This window comes from Gossypium arboreum, chromosome 10 (assembly GCF_025698485.1).
Source record: "Gossypium arboreum isolate Shixiya-1 chromosome 10, ASM2569848v2, whole genome shotgun sequence".
NCBI classification, from domain to species: domain Eukaryota; kingdom Viridiplantae; phylum Streptophyta; class Magnoliopsida; order Malvales; family Malvaceae; genus Gossypium; species Gossypium arboreum.
The window spans coordinates 103,863,260-103,870,602 of record NC_069079.1 but is presented as its reverse complement, the minus strand read 5'-3'; the positions used below and the strand labels follow the sequence as shown (position 1 = coordinate 103,870,602).

Genomic DNA, 7,343 nt, shown 5'->3' with positions numbered 1-7,343 from the left:
TTCAACAGCAAAAAAGAGAAAAAAGCTCAGAAAACTCCTCCATGAAAACCCACCAATTATTTCAGTGAAGATTTAATTTATTCTTCAACTACCAAAAAAAAAAAAAAAACACTTCAAACATGGGAGATTCAACTTGACATTGTGAAGAAGATTCAATCTCTCAGATCACATTGTTCCGTCTCTCAGTAGAATACATAATTGATATCCCAATCTTTAAACCACCAAAAACACAACGCGACCGAGGATTCACAATGTTCTTGAGAAATTGGGTTTTTGTAAGTACTTAAAAGTGAAAGAAGTGAAAGAAACGAAGAAGTGGAGTTTTAATCCTTTTGGTTAAAATTTTATTTGGAATGGAAAGAAATGCGGGAAACTTATTGGTGGGATTTTGAAAATTTTAGATTTTTCAATCTGAGTTTTAATTTCAAAAATTAAATTCAGTAAATTATTAAGAATTAAAACTAATTTTAAAATTTATAAATCACGAGGACTAAATATGTTTGTGAACCAATAATTTCGTCGTTTCTATTAACTATTAAAGAGACGGTTACCATTGTAAAATCAAATGATAATATTAGTAACGAAATTAAAAATATTGTAGTTAAAATTTACTAATAATTAAATGATTAATAGTATATTTTATTTTATTATTTAAATTGAGGATCTTATAATTATCCATTAATAAAATAATAAATGATAATTAGTGATTTAGCTACATAAATGTAACTCTGCGATGGAAATAACAGGGAAATTGAAGAGTTCCAAGCTCTGGGTTTCAATGAACCTGAAGGAAAAGCGTCTAGTTTTAGCTATCAAGTCCAAACTCGTCTCCCGTTTGCCTTGAGCTTCTTCAGGGTTCAATCTTCAAATTTGAAAGCTTTTCAGTTTCCAGGGTGAGTTGTTCAATCCATTTCCACTCCTAAAATGTTCAATCCTAGTGTTTTCAGTAGACTTTCACACGATGTTATGAACAATTCCTGGTCGAGGCCATTGATATCCCTCACTGTTAGATTCATCTCAAAATCCTTTTCAGACCCATCCCAATCTTTTGTAGTCGCTTACCTCAAAGACAAACTCGGGTTCTCACCCGAATCAGCAATGGCGGCTGATAAGTATCTCCTTTTCAAAACCCCAGAAAAGCCCGATTCGGTTCTTGAGTTCTTGCAGAAACATGGTTTCTCGAAAACCCAAATCGAAAAAATCATCAAAGTTCGGCCTGGTTTGCTCTACTCCAATGCCGAGAAAACCCTTTTGCCCAAACTCCAATTCTTCCAATCCAGAGGTGTTTCAAGCCCTGAACTTATCAAAATCCTATTTTATAACCCTAAAGTTTTAACTCGTAGCTTAGAGAAAAAAATTATCCCTTGTTTCAATCAACTTAGTAATCTGCTACAATCTACAATGCTGTTCAAGCTATAGAACGTTACCCATTTCTTACCTCATGCCCACTTGATGTTTATATGTTACCTAATATAAGTTTTTTGAGAGATAATGGAGTGCCTGAGTCAAACATCATATCAATGTTTATTTGTCACCCTAGGTCATTTGTAGTAAACCCTGATACGTTCAAGGAGATTGTGAAGGAAGTGAAGGAAATGGGGTTCGATCCTTTGTTGCCTAAGTTTCTTTTTGCTGTGGTTGTGTTTAGGAAAATTAGCAAACCTGCAATAGAGAGGAAGTTTGAAGTTTATAAGAAGTGGGGTTGGTCTGAAAAGGAGATTTGGGAAGCTTTTAGACGGTATCCGGGTATTGTGTCGGAGGAGAAGATTGCGGGGATTATGGATTTTCTTGTGAACGAAATGGGGTTCGAGTCTTCGCTCCTTGCCGATCAACCGTTTCTTTTGGCTCGGAGCTTGGAGAAACGGATTGTTCCAAGGGGTTTGTTTGCTCAAGATTTGTTATCCCAAGGTTTGATTAAGAGCTTTGGATTGTCTGCATTGTTCAACACTTCTGAAATGGTTTTTGTGGAGAGGTTTGTTAACCGATATGAAGACAAAGCTGCGGAGCTGTTATCATTGTACAAAGAAAAAACGAATCTTGCGGTCGGAGGTACATATAGATCAGGCTATTTATAGATACATTACATGTTAATTCGAGCTGACCTTTCTTAATCGAATTGAATTCTTTCATCTCAAACTTTTCCGAGTTTGAACTTAACTCTACGCATTGACTGTTTTTCATGGTTTAATATTTATATTGCTCAAAGTGCAACTACGAAATGAGTCTTCATTTGCGGAGCTTACCAGTCTCTTAGTTTATTATGTTTGTGTGATAAGGATTTTAGCTCGAAATGATGTTCAGTTTCATGCATCTTCTACTTCTTGTTTGTTGTTTGCTTCAAGTTATGTAGGTCAAAACACCTGTTGTTTTGGTACACCTTTGTGACTGTAGTTTTGATTGTAGCATAGGGTGATTAGATCTTTCAAGGTTTACGTGGTTTCTATTGTTGTTGTCTGGTTCGATGGCAATCGGTAAATCTGCACCAGAGAGAGTGTTAAGTGGTCATGGGAGTAGTTGAGTAAAGGTGCCTAGCTTTTAGGAGGTTTCTTGGAAACAAAATCAAGAAATATATTGTTAAAACTTAGGACAGCATAGGACAATAAGAAGCTTAACTCAATTGATTCATGTAGTTACCATTAAAATGTGACATCTAACAGGGCTGGTGTTCGAATCCCCTTAATCTTCATTAGCTGCCCGAAACATTCAGGAAATGGGATTGAATTCTTCAAAAGGTTGTTTTTGTTAAACCTTTCATAGGACTATAAGTTGTATTTGGTTTGTGCCTAGTTAATAAGCCCATTGCTAAGTTTGAATTCATGAACACAATGTTGTAACACTCTTTTTGTCTTGTCAGTTATTCAAGCTTGTAAAAGTGAACCTGAAACAGAGATTGATGCCTGGAAATATTGAAAGAGATTAGCTTAAAAATTATCGGATAATCGGGAATGAAAACCAATCTATGTGGTTTCTGCTAAAACCGTAATATGTCAAATGTAAAATTTAATTCATCAAGATTTATATAAATTAGATGTACATCAACATCTTGAATATTGTGGTTTTTATCTTTCCAATTTTGAAGAAGGTATTTCTGTTTTTAAGATGGATGTTAAAAAAGTTGTGTAATTTTAGGGACTAACATTGTTGTTGTTGTGGTTGCTTTTGAAAAATTTAATTTTAAAAACTAAATTGCTTTTGGAAAGTATTGTGAAAAAGAGTAATTTCTTAATTTCAGGCAAAAATTCTATTTTAGACAAGATGTTGAAAATTAAAAAAAATAATTTAGATAATATTTAAATAATTTAATATAATTAAACATAAAATATACATTTTAAATATTTTTAGTAATTAATAAATTATTTGTAAATTTAATGATACATGAAATATTTAAAAAAATTAAAATATAATAATAAATTATATTTTGATCTTCAAAAGTTGATATTTAAATAATTTAATATAAAGATAAAATATAAGTAAATCTAAATTTTAAATAGTTAATATATTAATTTAAATTTTAAAATATATTTTAAGTAGTTAATATATATAAATATTTTGATAATTTAAGATTCTAAACGCGAAAGTCAAAAGTTAAAAGTGCTTAAACTCCGTAGTATCGCATTTGCTCTTTATAGATGACTGTATCCTCTTTGGAGAAGCTATGAGGGAGAGTGCTATGGTTATGAAACATATTTTCCAAGAGTACGAAGATTCGTTGGGACAGTGTGTTAATTTTGAGTCTGTTATGTTTTATAGCTCCAATGTCCATACAAGGACCAGGGAGCAGATTTCGGAGTGCTTAGGTGTTCGGATGTCTCAAGATTCGGAAAAATACTTAGGCTTACCAAATATGGTAGGGTACAATAAAAAGAAATCGTTCTAATTATTGAAGGATCGTATGGCTTGTCGTATTAATAATTGGTGCGTAAAACCATTGTCTCAAGGTGGTAAGGAGCTTTTTATTAAAAGCGTGTTACAAGCTATTCCCACTTCTGCAATGTTCTGTTATTAATGGCCGAAATCATGATGTTTGGATTTGGAAAGTATAATAAGCCGATTCTGGTGGCAGAAATATGGGGGAAGGAGAGGAATTCATTGGTGTGAGTGGTCAAAGATGTGTGAGCTTAAGGAGAATGGGGGCTTAGGTTTTAGGAGCCTAGCAAAGTTTAATATTGCACTTACTGCAAAACAGGGGCGGCGATTGCTGCATAATCCAGATTCATTATTGGCTTGTTAGTTGAAAGCTAAATATTTTCCGGATTGTGATTTCTTAAGTTCAAGTTTAGGTGCTTACCCATCTTATACCTGAAAAAACATATGGGCAACGAAAGGTTTATTTCAGGCGGGTCTTTATTGGCGGGTAGGGAACGGTGTTAGAATTGATATTTGGGCTGATGGGTGGGTGCCTGGATTAAGGAACGGTAGGATATAATCAATCAATAGAGTTAATTGATCATCAAGCTAGAAGGTGGAATTCTCAACTGATTACCAGAATTTTTAATGTGGAAGAAGCTCAACAAATTCAGTGTATTCCCTTAGCTTCAAACTTGCTGGAAGATATGATAGCTTGGCAGGGAGAGGCGACCGGTGAGTACTCGGTTAAAAGTGGGTATAGGATGTTATTACAGCAGGAATCCCTAGAAAGTCTACTGAATATCAAAGCTCTTACAGTCTTTTTTACAAGAAATTATGGAGGCTAAATCCGCCAGAAAAGATTAAAATTACAAATTGGCGAATATTTCGTAAATTTATCCTTAATTTCTATAATTTGTATAACGGACTCTTGATGGGGTCCCCGATCTGTCCGAGATATTCGAGCGATTCAGAAACGATAGAGCAGTTGTTCTGAGAATGCCTTATAGCAGAAGAAATATGGCGGAAGTTAAATGTCTAGTAGCCGCAAGAAGTATCAGATTATAATTTCCAAGACTGGATAACAAATTTGTTTTCAAAATCCTCTAATCAAATCTGTAGGGTAATAGTGTGCTATGTGGTTTTTGTGGGCATCAGGGAATAGATCGATCCATGACGGAATCGCACAAACATCACAAGAGGTAGTTGATGAAGTAGGTGCATACATTGGTGAGCTCGACGCTCTAAAGACAGGTTGTCTGCAAACATAACTGGAGTAGAGGTGAGATGGAGTCCTCCGGGAGACGGATCCTTTAATATTAACTATGATGCATCATTTCAAAAGCACTTTATGTGTTCATGCACAGGGATTATTATCATGAATCAAGTAGGAGATACCCTGGTATCCTCAATAATACAGAATAAAGTACATACCTACTGAGTTTGCGGCAGAAGCCCTTACATGCCTTCAAGCAGTTTGGATGGGGCTAGATCTGAAGCTCCAAGAGGTTATAATTGAAGGGGAGGCGCTCAGTGGTTAAAAGACTTCTGGATACTAAATAAGAGATGGATCAGTTATTAGTGCATACATTGAAGAGTCAAAATCCCTTAGATTTTCATGCAACGCATGTTTAAGCATGTTTCAAGAAAGGGGAATGAAACGACACATTATTTGGCAACAGAAGGTCTGAAAAGGGGAAGGGATACTTACCTTATTGGAGGTGTGCCAGACTTTGCAGAACCACAAGTTGAGGAAGATCGCCGAAATCTGTACCGAGAGACGGTGCTGAGGCCTGTTTTCTGAATGCTTAAAGGTGGCAGTCATGGCTGAAACGAGAGCATGCTTACAGACTTTAATCTTTGTGGAGGAGTGGGGTTTTCGAAATCTCTCGTTTATTATATGACATCCATATTATTCAAAAACCTCTCGTTTGGACCTCACACATATACAGGTATCATCGTATAATTACATGTTATAATATAAACTTATGAGTTGAAAAATTTATTATCATAACTAAAAGTATTCCGAATTATTTTATTTATCAATTATGTTAACATAAAATCAAATTAACTTTTGTTAAATTCATATTTTCAAAACAAAAAAAAAAGCACTTTTGTTAAATTCATCTCCAATTGTGTATATTAACATAAGTACATGACAGGAATAAAGTATGGATTTGTAGCATGAAAATTACATGTAATGCGATTCAAGCATGAATATTTCCAATTGATCTTCTTTAAAACTTAGTGAGTTTACAAGAATTAGGATGTGAATAAACCAAAATAAATTTTATTTTTATACAAAATAAACTTAAAATATCCATTAATTGAAATAACTGAAAGTGTGTCTATTATAAACAAACATTTAAAATTTAAACTCCCATTAAAATTAAATATTTTTAAATGACATACACCTATATAAACAATGCAATGTTTTTAAAATCAAGCTGGGTGTAAAATCGATTAGATTATTAATTTTCAATTTAATCAGTTCAATGATGGCCCAACCAATTTTATTTATTACTCTAAAAATTCTAGGCTTTTTGTTTTTTTTTTTCTACTTTTAGTATTAGCCCATATCAATAAAACCATATTCACTTTCCATAAGCCAGCTAATTTATCCATTTGAGCCCAATAACAAAAATTTGAGGCATTTACTTCTTTTATTTCTCACTTCCAGTGTGCTATTTTCTTTGCTTTAACGCGGTTTTCATTCATCTTATCTCAGTGTCTTCACTTTACTTCGGGATCTTTTCGGTTGGCGTTTACTTTTTGTGTAGTGTATTTAGTTTTCTTTTTATTTCATACAATAATTTTGTTAAAATATCTAATCTATCTCTATCATTATTTTTACATTAATTGTAGATTAATGCACCATCTATGTAAAAGAACCCTTCATCCATCTATCTATCTATTTCTTTCTTTTTTTCTTTCGTTCATTCCAACGCCAGTTTGTTCATCACTATTAATATTTAAAATTTTTAAAATCTAAGCATTTGTTATATATAGCAATAAATATTGTAAATTAAATCTATGTTCTCGACTAATCAGCCTTATTTGTTTCTCAATTTTCAACCAACATGATTTTTTACTCTTCTAGAACTATTGGTTTACTTAGAGAGTAAGCTCTAATTACATAAATCAATTCACACAATGAATATTTTTAATTTTTAGTGAGAAAAATAATTTTATGGGTTAAAAACTTAACTTGAGTAATCATGAAAATAGAATTTAATTAAAATTAAATTTCACTATAATTTGACAATATCAACGCTCAAGGTGATATATTGATTTAGCCAATAATTTTTATTTAAAAGAAAAAATCATAAGAGTTCTACTTGATAAAAATGTTACAAAATAATAATATTTAAATAAAAAACTTATATAGGGTGGACGTCACACCCTCTCTAGGATACTAGGGTTGTCGCCTATCACACATAGATGAGCTCTACTGAGCCTCTCATGTATTAGATATAATTATATATGTTATCTGAATT

At 32.9% G+C, this 7,343-nt stretch overlaps 1 long non-coding RNA gene and 1 pseudogene across 1 annotated transcript; one reads left to right on the top strand and one right to left on the bottom strand.

Moving 5' to 3' along the window:
• Nucleotides 1-677: 677 nt before the first annotated feature.
• LOC108487368 (transcription termination factor MTERF6, chloroplastic/mitochondrial-like) lies at nucleotides 678-2,219 on the top strand (annotated as a pseudogene).
• Nucleotides 2,220-4,628: 2,409 nt separating this feature from the next.
• LOC128282472 (uncharacterized) lies at nucleotides 4,629-5,780 on the bottom strand. Its single transcript, XR_008272751.1, has 3 exons — nucleotides 5,558-5,780; nucleotides 5,281-5,401; nucleotides 4,629-5,117 (listed from the first exon to the last, which is right to left on the bottom strand). It is a non-coding gene; the product is annotated as an uncharacterized LOC128282472 (long non-coding RNA).
• Nucleotides 5,781-7,343: the final 1,563 nt, after the last annotated feature.